At 38.9% G+C, this 20,035-nt stretch overlaps 1 long non-coding RNA gene across 1 annotated transcript; it reads right to left on the bottom strand.

Annotated features, from left to right (window-relative positions):
• Window positions 1–19,178: 19,178 nt before the first annotated feature.
• On the bottom strand, window positions 19,179–19,764 carry LOC147423361 (uncharacterized). Its single transcript, XR_015186575.1, has 2 exons — window positions 19,488–19,764; window positions 19,179–19,403 (listed from the first exon to the last, which is right to left on the bottom strand). It is a non-coding gene; the product is annotated as an uncharacterized LOC147423361 (long non-coding RNA).
• Between the last annotated feature and the right edge of the window lie 271 nt (window positions 19,765–20,035).

Genomic DNA, 20,035 nt, shown 5'->3' with positions numbered 1-20,035 from the left:
ATTACACTGGTAAATCCTCCACCAAGAAACCTTGTTTACATTGCCATATAGACATGTAATTTTATCTTTCATTTTTGCTTTTTGCTCAAGCTGCCCTTCATCAAAGGCCGCGCAATTTAATGTGAAAATCACAACGTATTTATTACGGAGAAGTGATTCCAAGGTATAAAAGTGTGTGCAGAACCAAGTTTCAGCAGGAAGTTTCAACATCACTGACATGCGCATCCTATACAAATCGAGCACTCTTTGTTGTTTCAAGATAAATTTCACAACCTGACGTGTTGTATCAATTATTTTGGCAAACCATGTGGTTTCTTCGCTAGTGTACCAATCTTTCAGCACCAAGTTTAAGCTGTACGTATTACAACCATTGGCAAAAATGTGTGGAAAGCACTTCTTTATTAATTTACTAGCTTTTTTACAATTATTTGCATTGTCCATGACTACTTGAACGACATGTTCAGCACCAATTTCTTTAATTACATTAATCAAGACCTCAAAAATGTATTTGCCACTTTTAATTGCACCAGAACTATCAATCGCCTTCATAAACGTTTCTCCCCTTGGACAAACCAGCATTATGGCATTAATCAACGGTCTTCTCTGAACATTTGACCAGACATCACTCACCACCGTACATTCTGAAAGCAAAATATTCCCAAGTATTATTTTGCCAACGCACTCTTTGACTTTGATGTAACATTTGTCCAAGAAAACATTTCTTATCGTGTGATAAGAAGGAGCTGAAAATCTTGGACCAAACTCACTAATTTTCTTCCAAGCAGCCTTCCAATGATTGCTGTCTACCATGACCAAAGCACTTCTAGTAAAGAATATTGCTTTGGAGAGTGCAGCTTGTGCTTCTTCTAGATACTGCACTCGAAAGCTTTGATGTAATGATTTTGAACGCATTTGACAAAGTCCACCTTCATTGTGACGTTTAAAAGGAACACTGCCTGGAATTTCCTCTCCTTGCGTAGTTTGTTCTCCAAGGTTAGTTGGCATCACTACATGATCTGCAAAGTTAATATTTGGCTCTGGGAACTCTTGACTCAAAGACACACAGCTATATATATGTTGTCTCTTCCCACCTTTTTTGGCGAGCTCTTCTCTCAAACGCTTTGCAACTACAGGTGCCTGAGAATGTTCACATTTCTTACAACTGTTTTTAGCGCTACCCAGAAAATGATCCCTAATACATGGTGCACCACCTGATTTTGTTGTGTGACAAAATTTACATTGCCACTCCATATATCGGCCGCATATGTTGTGAGCAAAATCCCACTCTTTGCCAGGAGCTTTTTTATTCTTTGGCTTCTTTGTACCACTTGTGCCCACATTTTGCTCCATTGCTTTTAAATTAAAACTTAAGACAAAAGAACAAGATGTTCAGTTTTTGAAACATTTTTCTTATTTTCAATATATATTATAATTTAAAAACCATTCAATATGAAAGTAGCCATGATGCACAATATGAGATTTTTCAATGCACGCTAGTCAATCCACATATCGATCACCTATATTGTGAGCAACCATACACTTTGCAATGTAGTCTATGCTTGGCATAATAACTATAACAATGCTATGAATCTCTCTATGCAATTATTATTATAATGATTATTTATATGTCCACTTTGATTTGCAAACAATAAGACACATCTAATTTCATTTTCTACAAAAAAACAAACGAAAGCAATAAAATATATGATTGGTCATTTCATGCACTAATAATCTATCGTAATACATAATGCACTCTCTGTATAAACCAATGCATGAACTAACGCAAATAAAGCTTCAATATAATCACTCAATTGAAGACTACTTGTACCTAGTGAAGGATTGTAGCCCACCCATGCAACCAATTCAATATATAAAAGTTATTTTAACCCAATCAAGGATTATAGCTCTTATATTGTGGAGTGAAAAGTGTAAATCAACTCAAATTCAAGACTTCAAGGATCTTTATATGCCCAGTACACTAGTATATGACATCCGACCCTTGACTATCAACTCGTCATTTACATATGCTCATCTTTTAAAACCAATTACAGTCCTCATTTGGACCAATGGCTTCTTCGCAATGAGCATGATTCTCCAAGTTTTCAGTTGTTTTGGTTTCGTACCTTTATGTCGGTAGACGAATTAAACAATTTTAGAAGTGGGTACCGAATTAAGAATCACGTTTGGCCCAAAAAAAGGACATGTGACTCTGTAACCTTAGGTCAATTCACAAGGAGATGACTATAGCCGGCACTCGGATACACTCCCCAAGGATTTTTCCTAGCTAAAAGACCGCGGTTAGCACACTATTTACTATATATAATTACTCCCGTCGGGTTTTTTTTTCCCTGAAAGCATATACCCGGCGGGCCCGCCGAGAAAATGAAAAAGCCCGGTGGGCCCCGCAGGGAAAAATGGAAACCTAGGAGGGCTAACCGGCTCTATAGGTTTTTGCAGGTCAAAATCAAAGTCACGTTAACAATTAACATGATCACGTGATTTTTTTATGTAATCACGGCTTTCTATAGCCACCCAGACACCCCAACCCTCACAAGCCCGGATGGAGAAAAGAATTCACCGCTTAATTCAGGACGTTCAAAATCTGACACAGTGAGTGAATCCAAAACCTGTACAAGGGACACACATCAACCACCTTGTCATGCATCCGGAGTTGGTCCCCTTGTCATTTTACCTTCCCCTCGCCACCCTATTACCTTCAATTTTTGTGACTGTATGCATGAACGTTGTGTCCAAATTGGCTTGATGCTCACTCCTTTTGGTAATCATTTGTACTTTGTTAATTTCATTGATGATTACTCATGGAATGCATGGGTATATCCACTTAAATCTAAGTTTCAAGTGATTTATTTGATTCAAAAAAATTTAACCATAGATGGAAAATGTATCATTAGGCAAAATTTGGACTCACAAAGGGGCCCTTTAAAGAGTTTGACTTTACCTCTCTCTACCAAAATGGGCGCATGGATAAATTTTTGCAAACAAACTCCAAAGTTAGCGGAGGTTTGACAGTTAGAATGTCCTCTTCAATCTCTATCTACTGATATATAGCACGCCATGAGATTCCTCATATTTTAGAAGATTCTTTTTTTGATTCACCTATGATGTGACAACTCTGTCGGAATCTAAGTGAATCAAAAAAAGAATCTTCTAAAATATGAGGAATCTCATGGCGTGCTATATATCAGTAGATAGAGCTTGAAGAGGACATTCTAATTGTCAAGCCTCCGCCAACTTTGGAGTTTGTTTGCAAAAATTTATCCATGCGCCCGTTTTGGTAGAGAGAGGTAAAGTCAAACTCCTTAAAGGGCCCCTTTGTGAGTCCAAATTTTTCCTAATGCTATTTGTACTATGGAACCCTCCATTTTGATCAAGGGATGGGGTATTGTGTCAAAATAATTTGATGCATTTCTTGATAGTCATGGGATAAAACACCAAATTATAGTTCTGAATGCATTTCAATAAGATGGTATTGTTAACAGAAGAAATAGGTCAATCATGTAGAGGGAATGCAAAATTCAATGCTTCCTAGGATTACAAGATGGTACATAATATTTGTCAAGGAATATGCGCTCATTGTTGCACCCTTGACTCAATTACTGAAGAAATCATCCATGCTTACATGTGAGAAAGAGAAGTAAGATTGTTTCCAACAACTAAAACAATACCTCACTTCTGCTCTCATACTCAAGCTACCCAATTCCACTCAAGATTTTGAGGTAGTGACGGATGCAAAAGGACTCTCCGTAGGAGGAGTCGTAAATAGGAAGGTCGACATGTCGCCTTTACTTCCCAAAAATTAAGGACTCGTGAGTTGAATTATCCAACTCATGATCTAGAACTTTTAGCTATTATTCATGCTCTCAAACTGTGGAGACATTATCTTTTGGGACATCAATTTTAGCTAATCATTGATCATGAAAGTCTAAAATGGATCTCTCCCAACCAACACTCACCATGAGGAAAAGATGTTGGACAGAGATTTTGAAAGAATAAAATTGGGTTCCTCACAACTGCCAATGCGCTCTGACTGTCAGTGTAGATAGTGTTGGTAGTGTCTTCTTCAACACCCAAATCAGCCATAAGGCGTCTAAACCATACACTCTCAATTGAACCTGTGAAGACTGCCCTATACTCAGCCTCACAATTGGAAGGGGCCATAGTAGGTTGCTTCTTGTTCAACCATGATATGCATGAGCTTCCAAGCATGAAAAAAAAACCACTTGTGGACACTCATGTGTCAAAACACACTACAAGAGGTTGTGTGCTCTTGTGACGCTTTTAGCGATGGAAATACACTAGGTTTTTATAACCCCCAGCGTCGCTATGAGCGTCGATACGAGGACGTCACTATACGCGTCGCTATGACAGTTGCTATATGCATCGCTATAAACGTCGCTATCTAGCAACGACTATAGCGACGCTGCAGGGCCATCAATAGCGACGCTTATAGTGATGTTGCAGAGCCTTATATAGCGACGCCCGAGTGGAAACTTTTTTGGTGGCAGGGCATTCACCCATCAACCATATTGAATGTTTCATTTGTCTATTTACCTTTGAAAAAAAGTGCAAAGGTAAATATAGACCCAAAATAGTCACCCACAAGACAATATAATCATTAACTCTATCATCCATAGTACGTATCGTTTGCAAAATAAAGATACAAAAATGACAAGCGTGAATTGATGAAAGTAAATCAATGACAATTGTACACATAGGCAAAATCACTTGATTGTTAATCTTTGCAAATTTGTAATAGTTACAAACCATTGTCATTATTTAAAAAATATACATGGTTTTCAGAAAGACGTATAAAAGTCGTCTCATGATACATAATCTATGACAAAAAGAAACTAATGATATCTAGCTATGGCTAAACTGACGTCGTCTAATCAGACGTCTCATCACATCGAAGCGGCGTATCTATCGGATTCTGCAAAAAAAAACAATAAGATAGCTTTTTGTAAGTATAAACATATAGCGACGTTTATAAAACAATACAATAAATAGAAAAGAATAAACCCTAATACTAACCATGCCACCGCGAGAACTCAAGATGTCTATAAGGGCGTTTAAGCCCTTCCTGCTTGCGTACTCACGCTCGTACGGTGTGGGATCACGTCCTGTAAATGAACACTGTCAAAACATACAAATAATCCATTATGTTAGAATTTTAAATCCCATAAACCCTAAACTATCAAACATAGATGCAACAACACTTACAAAATCGGCCTCAAATGATGTCCACCCGTCGCTCCCCAAGTGGTGCGAGCTCCCTACCTCTACTCGCACTCTGACTGCCTCCTTTTGTTGCTTCCACTTGTCGGGATTATCGCGCGCTTCTTTCTTCGCATGCTTCCAATCTTCTTTGGCCAGCCAATCTGGTCTGCTCCACCCATGCTTGATTTCTTTTTGCACTTCGGAACGCTTATGCTTGGAGTATTCGTGCATTCGAACCTTCATCACATATTCATTGAAGCGGTTATCCCGTGCTGGAACGGGAAACTCGTCATGAATCATGCTGATGACTCTGTCTTTTAATTCATTCAGTACTTCACTCCAGGTGTTTAGTATATAGTGTCTAAACACCTGAGAGCAAAGACCGCGCATGCGCGAAATCACCTTCTTGCCTTCATCATCCAAGATGATGCCGCCGCTGAAGTCGACGGAGTAAGGCAAGCTCTCTCGCTGCCGCTGACGCGTGAACCTGGGTGTCTCGACAGGGGTCTCTAGCGGCGTGTCAACGGGGGTACAAAAAATCTTTCTTGCTTCCTCTCGGGAATCTGGCATCACATTATCAGCTGGTAGTATGTGCTCTTTGAGCAATCTACACAACATAAAAATACGGTACAATTGTGTAAAAATCTATCAGATCATTATACATTTAGAGTTTTATTAAAGTAAAGTAATTGTAATAGATCACCTGAAAAGCGATGTGACGCTAGTGTCACTCCATCCAAACTTTGTCTGCATGTTGAGAAGAACCAGGAGCACTTTCAATCTAGACACACGTGCTCCATTATACAATGGGTATCGGCTTCACTTTTCATATCATCATAGACAAGCCTTTCTGAATCCATGATCGTCTCGATTATTTCATCAATTTCGGACTCAAACATTGCCTCGTTGGGAATGTGGTCTGCATCATCATCCCTCGAGCTGTCAGAGACTACATCTTGTGGCCTCACATATGCTGCTTGACCAAAGCGCCTGCGAACACGTCTATTGGGTTGCAAGATTGCTGCCTGTTGGCCAGCGTCAGAGTCCAACGAGTTATAATTGGCAACAACTCGATCTATAATAGATGGATCGAACTCGCCAAATTTCGTGAACGTGCTGCAAAGAAATGCGTCTTGTCCGCCGCACAGCATGCTTGCAATGATTACAAGGATATAAGATCCTCGTTGAGAGATAGGTGTTTCGGTTGGACGGCCCCACATCCTCGTCACTACTCATGATGAGGGTAAAAATCTTATAACCTGGACAACAAATTTAATCTTCTATTGGCATTCTTCGTCTTATCTCTCTCTCTCTCTCTCTCTCTCTCTCTCTTTGTTCACACTGTAAACTACCTCACATTCTCTAGTCATGTCTAATCCCCACACACCTCGGTCTAGAGGTGCACGGAGATCAGAACCACCGGGTTATAATCTCGTCTTTATTGGTCAATGCCTATATTTGTGGATACAAGAAATCTACACCTGTCCACTACATGATACTGCATGTAGTGGACAAAACCCCTTTGCCTCTTCTCTAGTTGTAGCATTTCACAGCATCTTAACACCTTTTCACAGTAGATCTTTGTTTGTAGCATGCAGGTACGCCATTCTTGCAATGTAGCTGATGTTTGCTCAAGGCACTTAATTCTTAATCTAGATTTGACGGGATGTGGAGTGTGTGTGTGTGTGTGTGTGTGTGTGTGACCCTTGGAATCGTCATCTTGCATCACTAATTTTTGTGTAGGCTCAATTTTCTCTTCCATTAGCTGAACATGACGGCTTATTGTATGGTAGCAGCAGTCGAACATGCAGGTGGAATTGCTGGTCCTCATGGACTGTCGAGGCTGTGAGCGCAGGAAATTTTCTCGCCATTTCTTCCAAGCGTCGGCGGCTCTCTGAGTTGCGCCTACACGAAAATCTAAATCTAACCTTATCTTAAACGATAAAAAGAAGAAAAGGTGCATCCAATTTACTTTCACGCAATGTATGCACCAGCCATTTAGGCATACCTCTAGCCTGCTCATTTTCAGCCCTTTCCTCATCAAGTACATCATGTACATCTGCATCAATAATAGGTTGGTCTGTAACATTTTCAAAAACCCCCATAGGTTGTACATTTGCCTCATTGGAGTTTATATTCGAACTTCTACCACTGAAAACAGGCAACAAAGTGTCATAAATGTCATGTGAGCTTACATTACCATCTCTAGTAGATAACAACAAGAACTAAATAGAATCTTTCACAAACACAACATCCCGTGAAACCAGAATATTTTTTGTTTGTGGATGATACAACATGTAACCTTTGCTTTTAGCACTCTAACCAACAAAAATACATCTGAAAGCCTTATCATCCAATTTTTTGTGTTGTGTTTGTGGCACCAAAGAATATTCCAAACAGCCAAAAACAAACATGACAATAGTAGGCTTTCTATCACGCCATGCTTCATATGGAGTAATAGATTGCAAAGCTTTTGTAGGACACCTGTTTAGTACATAAGTGGAACACAAGATGGTCTCAAGCCAAAACGAATGCAGTAAAGCTTGACTTTTGACCATACATCATGCCATTTCTATAGTGACCTGTTTTTCCTCTCAGCGACACCATTTTGCTGAGGTGTATAAGGCATTGTACATTGGTGTTTTATCCCACAACTAGCCAGAAATGCATTAAATTCATGAGACATATACTCATCCCCTCGATCGGAACGGAGGGTGCCCATAGTACATTTCAAGACATTTTTAGCCATAGCTAGAAATTGTTTGAAACACATAAAAACTTTGGACTTTGCTTTAAGTGGATACACCCATGCATGGCTAGAGTAATCATCAATGAAAGTCACAAAGTAAAGGTAATTTCCCAAGGACGGAGTTCGCATGGGCCCACAAACATCACTATGCACGAGTTGCCACTTGCATATGGCCTTAACTAAACCATCCTTTGGAAACTTTGAACGCTGCATCTTACCCAAAATACAACCTTCCCAAATATGTTTGGCAGGTGCTTCAAGAGGTGGAAATGAAGCAGCCATATCAGATTTCAGCAAACGCAATAAATTGGCAAAATTCAGATGACCAAAGTGTGCATGCCAAAGTTTTGCATCTTTGAATACACAACTGCATTTGAAAATTTTTCCCCACACTTGTCATACAAAGTGAGCTTATATAGTCCATGGCATAAAATGCCAGATGCAACAATTTCATCACCGAAATTGAGATCATGTATAGTACATCTGTCATCCACAAATTTGATTACAAGACCAAGTCTAGCAAGTGCAGATACAGACAAAAGATTCTTCTTAATCCCAGGTACAGAAAGTGCATGAACAAGTGTGAAATAACTGCCATCTACAGTAGTAAGCACAATCTTTCCAACTCCCTGAGCTGGATAAGAGGCATTGTTGGCACAAGTAACTGAATTCCCATGAGGATAGACTCAAGTGAGGTGAACAAATCACGATGTGAGGTAATGTGCTTTGTAGCACCACTGTCAAAATACCACACATGTGAATCTGCAGCAATTGACATGCATGCATCATGGACAACAGGATTATAGGTACACTTTGCACTAAAATCCCATTCTGCATCAATGTTAGCATTACAATATTCTTTCACAAAAGACTCAACAATAGTTGCACTTGTAGTGGAACCAGCATTTTCAATGCAACCACCTTCTTTCTTCTTAGCCTCTTTGGCCTTCAATTTAGCACACTACTTGATCAAGTAATCATTATCTTTACAATAATGGCAATGCATCTTCTTTTTGCCCTTATCACAAAAATTTCCAAACAAATTGATGCCAATAGAAGCATTAGAAATAGGTGATTTTCCACTCACAGAAGAACCATGAGTAGTGGTTGCATTACTGTTACCACCTTTTCTTTGAGCAACGGTAAAGTCCTGTTCAATTGCACGCTGTCTTGTCGTGTTTTTTTTACTAAGTGACTCTTGCAACAGCAATGCGCATAATGCATCAAACTTGACAACTTCAAGATTTCCTAGTACTAGCAAAAGTTTGGAAGAATCTAGCAAGGCATCAAGACTAGTTTGCACAAGGGAACTGTTTGAAATGACTTCACCTGCAGAAATAAGTTGCTCATTGATATCCTTGACCCCACCAAGGAAAGTGTCCATGTCATCTTCATCATGAATAAATTTTTTATTCCATCTCTTTACGCAGCAATACAATTTTAGCCTCATTGCAACTTGCATAAAGACTAGCCAAAATATCCCAAGCCTGTTTTGCAAATTTTACTAAACGAATGTGAGGAGTAAAAGTACACTTCACAAAAAACTCAATCAATGCATGATCTTGTGCATCTTTTACATTTCAACATGCTTGTTCTACTGTAGGCAAAACAACTCTAAAAGAAGCAATCCTTGTAGCAAGACTTGCAACATCCTCAACATCACCTACATCCTCAGAACCAGGACGTACATAAACACAGTGCACAATATTCTAGACACCCTTTGACACAAGAACATGCTGCATCATGTAAGCCCACATAGGATAATTGTCCGCATCCAATTTGTCCTCAACAGCAAACATCTTGAACACATCTATGTTGTTGTCGGGCCATTGTGAATTCCTGCACTTGATGTGAAAAATGCCCAAAAAGAGGAGAAACAAAGCAAGAACAACACGTGCTATATAGCACAAACCGTAGAAGGCTGTAAGGGACCTGTTATGCAAAAAATTTCATTGACATAAATTTTGCACAAAATGACAAAATAACCTGTGCAGTACTACCTGTAGTGGAAATGGAGGCTGAAATGATCCGAATCAAAAATGTGAGTAGACCCTGCTCTTTGATCTATCCACTTTGCCAAAGCTCACAAAAATTGAAGAAAGTGAGCACGCATGTGCTGGAGCTGTTGGTGACTAAGCCCGTGAGGATGCAACCTGCTCTAATACCAATTGTTGGAATTAGGGTTGCAAGAAAACACACACAGCTTGGAGAATATGAAGGAAGCTCGAGCCACGCAATAGAGAGTGGTTTACTTAGTGTGAAATGATAGATAGCCCTAGAATCATCGACATATATACAATGCATGGGGAAAAAACCTCGCAAAGAGGGAACAAATGATCCAGCAGTCCTAAGTGTGTTCACACAGATCACTACCACATGTATATGGTAACACAATATCCTATATTTTTTATTATTCTATCAAACAACCAAATTCCATACATGATTATTATGAACATTATTACGAACATTAAATTCCATACATGATTATTACGAACATTGAAGAAAATAAATGTGTTATTGAATTTTATAATACACAAAAGAATTCTATGCGATCATGTGACTTCAAAATTAAGAAAACCATGAAATTGAAGACTTGGTAATCTATCTATCATTTAAAATGAGCGCCTGCAAAGCTATTGTTGATTCTCTTTATAATGCTCCCATTTGCACTTTGAAAGCTATCGTTAGTATTATTTGTACTTTTTTCTTTCCATAGGGCCATAGGTTATTGTCCATTTCCAAATTCCTTTTATAGTCTACACTTGCAAAAAATCCTATGGTCTTGAGGCGATAAGGGTGGCATAGTTTAGGTTTTTATGTAGTCTTCAAGATGCATACCAAGAGCATCACATGTTTTAAGCTTATTTGGGTGTCTTGTGTGATGTTCTAAGTGACACTTAAGTAGCTAAGAGCGATAGGATCGTTTCAACACTACCAGATCTTATGTTTAAATCATACCATGTTATGGTCATAAAACCATAGAGAGAGCACCCTATTGCCCTTGGGCCTTAAGGTCCCAATATAGAGCCCCTATAGATGGAGTTAGGCCACCAATGGCCTTGGGGACATTGAGTACTCTTTCTTTGTATTATATTAGGTCCATAGGGTTGTTTAACTAACATAGAGGGAACCCTTTGTCATTGTGATCTATGTAATGCTGAGTAAAAGTTCAAGGGGTTGTGTGAGATTTAAAAAATGCATTCTATGGCCCAAAGGCTATAAATTGCTGCTAGTTTCTCTATAGGGTACTCCATACAAGACCTATAGCCATAAGAACATAGGGCGGTACAAAAACAAACCATTCTACAATCTTAGGACTATAATTCTCTCTCTTTTGATACCTACAAGAAATAATTTTGTTATGGACCTAATTCCATAGAAAGGCATATTCTAGGCTTTCACAAAGTCGTAAAAATACCTACAAAGAACACCCTATGGCCCTTACGCCATAGGGTAAAATGTGGATTTCTTCTAGAAACCTATTATCAACACCCTTGTATTAAAAAAATATAGAGTAATAGTTATGGTCCTTGGTCCTTACGGTGCCAATATACAAATACATAAAAATAAGATTACAATCCCTTAGGCTAAAAAAGAAGCATGTTATGGTCATGAAAGTCATAAAGAGGGTACCCTATGGTTCCATGGCCAAAGGGTGTCAATATGGATGCTCTAGAAGGACACCTAGTCCACATATAACCCTTGGTTGCCATTGATTACTCTTCATATGCACTAAATTATTCTCTTAATGGGCACCTTGGCCACCCTATGTCCTTAGGGCAATAGGGCTTTGACAAACATAGAAGACATCCTTTGTCCTTAGGATCTACATAATGTTAAGTAAATAGGCAAAAGAGTTGTTGTTGATAGGTGCAATGGGCTATGGAGGTTTCCATCAGTGGGGAGCCATGGCTAGGAGAAGATGGAGCAGAATGAGAGAGAGAGAGAGAGAGAGAGAGAGAGAGAGAGAGAGAGAGAGAGAGAGAGAAAGCTCAACACAGCTTGGACACGCTATTGTTAAATTACTTATGTGAAGCTTTACATATATAGTAGGCTTAAGATAGCCATGAAAAACAAAACACTCAACTTCTAACTAAACTTTCCCTTGCATGCTATAGATAGTGCTTCCAAGGGCTTGCAAAAACCTAACAATCCCCCCTCAAGCCCGAACTAGACAAACAACTCATGATACCTCGAGTTTTTGGTGTACTCGTCAACTGTGAGTTTTAGGTTCTCTCACAACCAAGGATTTTTGGTGTATCCATAACCTGGTGCCATGTCAGTAACCCCCCCTTGAACAGGTAGGGTGTAGGTCAAAAAAGTTAGCTACCAAAATGGAGTTTTTGGTTCACTGCCCAACCTTGGGTTTAAGGTGTACCCAGTAACCTCATGAGAAGCGGAACAATATAGGATTGAGAACAAATGTTTTTTGGGATGTCTTATCACTTTATTTTTTGTGGCAGTGTCTATAACCCGTACAATTTTGATATTATGACAACTGACAAGCATGACAATAACTCACCAAAAATAATGTAAAAGGAGGCTTTGACTGAAAGTTTATGATGGTTTTGACAATAGACAAAAGCTGACAAAATTATGACACTAAACTAAAAAAAATAGTTGGTGAAAAACTTGTACTGTAGGCTCAAAGCGGATTCTTCTTCGTTCTTGCAATTGTCGATGTATTTGAGCATTTCATAAAGCTTGCTTGGCACTTGGAACATGCCTATGCACCACATGTATTGCAACTGCAGGTCTCACCTATCATAGGTGACTTGCTTATCACATGAGCTATGGTGTTGGATGAGCCTTGTTGCTCTTTTTCGGTATTACTTTTATCAGGCATAATTATCGCCGTTGAGCCGATAACAGTGCCACAAGATGCTTTCACTTTCGAATACATCCGGCTCTGTAAGATGATGCTAATATTGTCAAAACAAATGCTCCTTTTCAATGGTCACCAGAACACCGTTCTCTCAAAACCAAATCTTTCTAAAGAGAAGCTGTAGTCTTGAGATGTCGTCAAAACCTTAGTCGAGTCACACACTGACTTAAGAAGCCCTTCAATGGGTTGCATGCAAGACTTGCCAGTGTGACAGTGTGAATGGGCTCTCACTTAAATCCAAAAACTTCAAATAAGGTGGACAGTTTAATAAACAGGAAATTTAAAAAAAAACAAAATTGATGAATTTTGTAGCAGCAAACAACGCGCGATGGCGTGGAGTCTTAGAGCGGCCAATAGAGGTACAACGCGATGATTTCCTAGTGTCAAGAGTTGTTGTTTAGTCCAAGGCGAGGCTGATGATATTGATTGTGATGAGATCTGTGCAGGGCGTCGAGCTGGCTTTCTCCCTCTGTGAGGGTCTGCTCCCACGCGAGCCGAGTTGAGCCAAAGCTCTGATACTAGTTGTGATAGGTGCAACCGGCTATGGAGGTTGCCATCGGTGGGGAGCCATGGCTACCTACATATAGCATCCATGGCCCTAAGGCCATAGGATGTATATGTACTCATAAAAAACCTACATATACCCTCACCGTGAGGTGACCTTGAGGAATCTATATGTACTCTTCATGAAACACCTACAAAAATCAACCTATGACCCTAAGGCCATAAGCTACCCTTTGTGATGCTTGTTGGCTTTAAAGGTTTCCTGTCACACACTGACATAGAGCATCCTATGGCCCTTAGGCCATAGGATATCCTTTTTGCTCACCTTTTGGGCTATATGGGGCACTTCTCACACCTACATATAGAACCCTTTGGACCTAGGGCCATAGGATGCACATATAATCTCCATGACTCATCTACAAAGCTTGAGAGTTTACCCTCCTAAGAAAATACGGGTGTCATTTGTTGCATCTACATAGAGCACACCATGGCCCTAGGATGTCCTTTTTCTAAGTTTCTTGTCCAATTACATAAACAACAAAGCACCCTATGGCCATAAGATGGTCAATGTAAAAGTAAAAAGCTCCATACTTACACACTTTCCATGTAATTTTCAAAATACTTTCTGATAGTTTGTTTCACAAATATTTCTTGAAACCTTCTTGCAGGTATGGGTTTTAATCATGGTGATAGAATTTGCTGTTTGTAGCCACATAAAAGTTTTCCATTGGAAGTGTATGTGAAATAGATCTAATGGTGTAATGTGCTTATTAGGGAAGATAACATCAATATTGGTATTGAAACATCCTATGTCAGTGAGGCTAGTATTTTTGCAAAATTTGATGGATGCAGTATCAATCTTGTTTGCTAGCCTGTCACAAGAGTGACAACCATGGATGGAAAAGTGTTGTTACAGTATGAGGATTTACCATGCTATAAATGTGTTACAAGATACATGCACTAAACCAGCTCGTTTGGTAGACCCTATCTCAAAAAAAATTGAAAGTATTTCTTTATAAATAGGAAGCCAAAACTGTATGTGAAACCTTCTAAGAAATCCAATCAAGCATCCATAGCATCTGTTTAGCTTGTTTCAACCATAGATTGTTGTTCCAGAAGGTGTTGTCGATATGCCAATCGAGATAAGGTCATGACTATGCGCAATGAAGTTTGGTGATAGAGTTTGCAAAATAAAACCAACTATGTGTATGATACAATGTTGGCCGTTTGGTGTAAAAACAAAACAATTACAATGACTTTCTATATATTTCCTTTCAATGGCAAGGAAATTTGAAATAGATCTTGGTACAAAATTCATGACATTCCAAAAACCTCATTTTATCGTTACCTGTGAACAATTTGAAAATGGGGTTTGATGCTCACTGCATAGTAATGATGGTGTCATAGGAAAAGGAAGAGACCATACAAAATTAGGTAGGACATTGATGAGCTCTTTTGTAGAGGAAAACTTAGAGAGAATGTCACATAAGAGTAGAACTATGGAAGATGGTACTAGGGAAACCTTGCTTGCAATATCGAACACGTACAAGCAAATGACATTTTACATGATGTCAATAAAACATTCGAGAGTATAAGTCTCAAGCCAATGTCTAGCACTACATTAAATAGAAATGAGTTTGGAATACAAAGTTTTCTGATGTGACCTTGTCAAAAACAAGTGAGTTCTCCAAATGTGTTGTGTGTAGTTGGATAAAGTCTCAACTAGAGTCAACAAAGGATGATGAGCTGATTGCATGTTTGAAGGATGAACGTAGAATTCACATGATGCAACAACAAAGTTGTAAAACCGTGTACTACACCTAGCATAAGTTCTCACAACTACAAAAGGATGAGTATTTATGCACAATATACATGATAAAATGGATTTAAGAAAAATAGCAATATCTAGACTGCGTGTGAAGTCAAAAGATTATGCAAATACATTTCAACTACAAGTATCATTAATAGGTATAATAATGCATGCACATGGTCATGAGATGTATGGTCATTTCTTTCTTAATGGTATATGGCCTTCAAATCTAGGGCAATGCTACAATTTGTTTCCTTGCATTATGCTTACAGAATTTGGAAAGAATAGAAAACCATGGACAAGGAGATTTATGCTATGAAGGTATACCACGCAACAACATAACATTATTCAATGCATTGAACTCAAGGATGGATCTAGACCAGCAAAATAGAATGAAGCAAGAGCGTGAGAGGAATGCATCAACAATAACACCACCGTTGGCTATAGAGGATGTAATGAAGAGATTGCTAACTTACAATTAGCCTCCTCTCAATGTATTATGGATACCACATCCATTCCTGTATTTCAAAAATTGCATGAGAATCTTTTGCTACATCTAGATAATTATACAGGAGAGAATAAAAGTTGATATTTATTTGAATACTTTTCCTTACTAGTAGCAAAAGGTGTTTTCAAAATCGTGCATCGCGGGTTCTTAATGGTGGGTCATACACATGAGGACATAGATGCAATGTTTAGTAGGTTCTCAGAGAGATTGTGAATAGGGTTGACATTTACTTTTCCACAATTGATGGAACTTTTCCAAAAATGTGAAATCTCAATTCTGGTACCATTTTTTATGACATAGGTTCCTGACTTCAAATCCTTTGTTAAAGGGTACATGTGTGATGGACAAGATGCTCTAATTGGACACTCTAAGCCACTTCAATTTCATTATTATATGCAAGGTGGAATCTTAGTAATGTAATACAAAATTCAACCCAAATTACCTAGTTGGATGCCAAGAGAGTCAGGAATTGACTTGCAAAAAAAAGATGATCAAGGGAAATCAAAATTTCCGATAGGCTATCTAGATGTGGTATTTATAGTATACTATGTGAGGGATAGTCTGCTAGTTATCCAAGGGATGAAGACATATCTTGAATTCTGGAAAAGATGTTCTCTATTGAAGGGAAATGACCATGATTTTACAAAATACATGGAGCCAATTATTATTTATTGACAAAACATAATTGGTGAGATTGAACAATCAACCAACAAACACAATGGGGAATAATATACAATTTTGGCCAAAGACTACAGGGAGTCATCGAATGCAACAGATAGAGAAAGATAGAGATGAGTTTTAAGGTTATGAAGAATTGAATGATCACTATGTTTGTCCTCAAAGTGCAAGGTCATAAGAAGATTTTAAGGCTCAAATTAATGTAAGGAGAGGGGATTTTTCTCTTGTAAGACCCGCAGATCCAGAATATCCGATATGGCTAGGAGTTGCACAGTCAGAGTTTGATGTAGACAGCTCATCTCCTAACTACAAGAAAGTTTTCTTTCAATATAGAACACAAAACATCAAAAATAAATCTCACAATCCAAGAACAGTGTAGGATTGTTGGCACAAGCTAACTTAATAGGAGAAAATCAATAGCATTTAATATTCATATCTTGGTGTTTTTAAAATTTTCCATGCTATGTATGATTTTACGAGGTGTTTATTAATGCCAAGATGAAAATAAACTTTTAATGAAAAAAAGGTGTTTCTCAACACCACCATTTTCTTGATAATCTATCTCTTTGTCTAATGTAACACAAGGACTCATCAACAAACCTTATTTATAACATTCCCAAATAAAACAATTTTTTTTCCAAATCAAATGGAAATTGGACTCCATAGGCATTGAAATCGGTTAAAAGTTGTGGGATTTTCCCATTTCATCTTAAATGGTTTTTATTGGTCATTTGCGTGTTTTTGATTACTAGCGTATCTTGACTTCTCAAGATGTTTTTCTTGTGGAAGATGTAGTAGCCTTTGTTATCATGTACTAAAGAGACATGTGTAAGCTCACATAACATTTTTTTATACCTTGTTGCCTCTTTTCAATGGTGGGAATTCAAATGTAAGTCCAAATGAGGCAAAGTTTCAATCTACACAGGTTTCAAGTGACGTCAGAGGTCACTCTATTTCAGATGTAAATGATGCACTTGATGAGGATAGGGTTGAAAATGAGGAAGCTAGAGCTATGCCAAAATGACTAGTGCATGCTTTAAATGACAGTAAATTGAACACACCTTTGTCTTGTCATACACTCGTTGAGATTCTCATCATGCTTCTTGTGCATCAGATTGTTATGCCTTGGCTATGTTAATAATGTGTGACAAGGATGAACCTCTTACGTTTGATGCATAAAATCTAGAGAATTGGATGGTTGTTATGATGGCTACTATGCAAGATGAATATGATGCACTTATGCAGAACAATACTTATTTTTTATGTGACTCGCCTCCTGGTAAGAAGGCCATTGGTACTACAAACTGGGTTTATAAGATGAAACATAAGCTGATTTGAATGCTACATTTGAGACATTTGATTTGGGGCTTTTGCATCCTTATGTGGGCATTCAGTTTAAGTAGTGTGATGCTCTCTCTCTCTCTCTCTCTCTCTCTCTCTCTCTCTCTCTCTCTCTCTCTCTCTCTCTCTCACACACACACACACACACACACACACACACACACACACACACACACACACACACACACACACACACACCTTGGTCTTGTTGCAGGAGGGAACGCAAGAGTAAGGCTGCTGCTTCCGGCTCCATTACGAACTCGAAGCCCTCCTCGCTCTCCAGCCTCACCCTCTTCAGTACTGACATCTCTCTCTCTCTCTCTCTCTCTCTCTCTCTCTCTCTCTCTCTCTCTCTCTCTCTCTCTCTCTCTCTCTCTCTCCCTCTCTCTCTCTCTCTCTCTCTCTCTCTCTCTGCGCTTGAACACACACACGCCCGCACACGTTCGTATTCTGTTAGCAACTTGATGCTTGAGGGTAGCGTGGTGCACCATCCCTGTCCCTTATAGCTCTCACAAGTGAGTCCCTCTTTTTTCAGAATCTCTAGTACCTTCTCCCCCCCCCCCGTCCTCCCCCCCACCCCCGCTTTCTCTCTCTCTTTTCCCTAAACTCCTCTCTCTCTCTCTCTCTATCTATCTATCTATCTATCTATCTATCTATCTATATATATATATATATATATATATATATATATATATATATATATATATATATATATATATATATATATATATATATAAGGTTAGATGAAGGGACTTATTAATCTCGTGTGCGATTAACAATCAAAACTTGTTGGCGGCAATAGGACGCAAGATTCATGACGTGCAAAAGGTGGCATGGTTTGAACTCTCTAGAGATCATGTTTTTCTAGATATTACTTTTACTCCCAACATTATTTCCTTGTCGAATCTCCACCATAGATCTTGAGGGGTGTGATGACCATCGTGGATCTCACCACCTCATGCCCATGGTTTTAGTGTTGAGTAGTGCCCATGGTTTTAGTGTTGAGCCTCTCTCTCTCTCTCTCTCTCTCTCTCTCTCTCTCTCTCTCTCTCTCTCGTCTCTTGAAATTTTCCTACGACGTTAAAATTCTCTTCTTCTTATTCTTCTCTCTCTCTCTCTCTCTCTCTCTCTCTCTCTCTCTCTCTCGTTCAAAACCTTTGGGATTGATCAATAGAGCCTTTTGGGTTGTTCCTTGTATAAAGCTCAACTTTTGCACATCTTCTAATCAAAGGCATGCTACTATTGAAGTTTCTTCTTTCACCCAAATTCCTTCCCATGGCCTAGTTGTCAATTCTCTCTCTCTCTCTCTCTCTCTCTCTCTCTCTCTCTCTCTCTCTCTCTCTCTCACACACACACACACACACACGTGCACGCACACACACACACACACACACCCTACAATGATGGAAAAAGAAAGCAATAGGAGCTCACAACGTGTCACTTTCCTTTCCAAGTCCCTTCTTAATAGCTTTTGAATGTTGGAATTTTGCTTTAGCATCCCCACCTTCAACAAGTCATCTCTGAATTGCTCTCCTTTTATGAGCTGACTTTACACCTTGCTTAACCTCTTTCACATGAATTTTTTGGGCTCTCATTGTTGGAAACTTGTCTCCTCCATTGCCACAGCCATGGTTGCTATCACAACTTAGACTATCATGCGTCCAAAAGTCAAGCATGCTTGGCAAATTCACTGTAAAATTGTGTGAATTTGTAGTTTTAGGCCAAATAAATGCATCAAAAAAGAACACCACTCACCGTAGTTTTCCATGATTACCTTTGGCATTGCTAATAGAACCAAAAGCAAGCAATGACAAACATGTGAAGCTTCGTATCCTGCTTGGCATTTCCATGTGTGTGTGTGTGTGTGTGTGTGTGTGTGTGCACGTGCGCACGCATGCGTGTGCATGCTCCTGAGCTTTTAAAGTTATAAAATAGGGGTAGTCCTCTTTGCTTCATTTAAGGCTTTCCATAGCTTGCCCCAAGAAAAAAAGACTTTCCATAGCTAAGCAAGTAGGCAAAAGAGACACCTAATGCCTTATGTAGGGGTACAGGGCAAAAGAGTCCCTTCACCTTCTCCAAGCAAAGCAAGGAAAGTAAAAGGCACTCATGTGAGGATGCTTTTTGAAGATAGATATAAGGGAAGCGGTCTTGTGAATTTCACCATATACTTTGAAAAGCTTCAAAGCAGTGGTCCTTGCATTAGTATCTTGTGTACACAAAGCAAAACTTAATGTGTATACCAAGCAAAGCAATTTGGTGATGTACCCTTTTTTTTAAAAACCTAATCAAAAGCCATACTATTCTAGATGCTTGGCCTTTTGA

The sequence above is a fragment of the Adiantum capillus-veneris genome, chromosome 26 (genome assembly GCF_014529385.1).
Source record: "Adiantum capillus-veneris isolate H3 chromosome 26, ASM1452938v2, whole genome shotgun sequence".
Classification (NCBI taxonomy): Eukaryota; Viridiplantae; Streptophyta; class Polypodiopsida; order Polypodiales; family Pteridaceae; genus Adiantum; species Adiantum capillus-veneris.
Note: the sequence above shows the minus strand (reverse complement) of the source record. Positions and strands in the feature narration are given on the sequence as shown.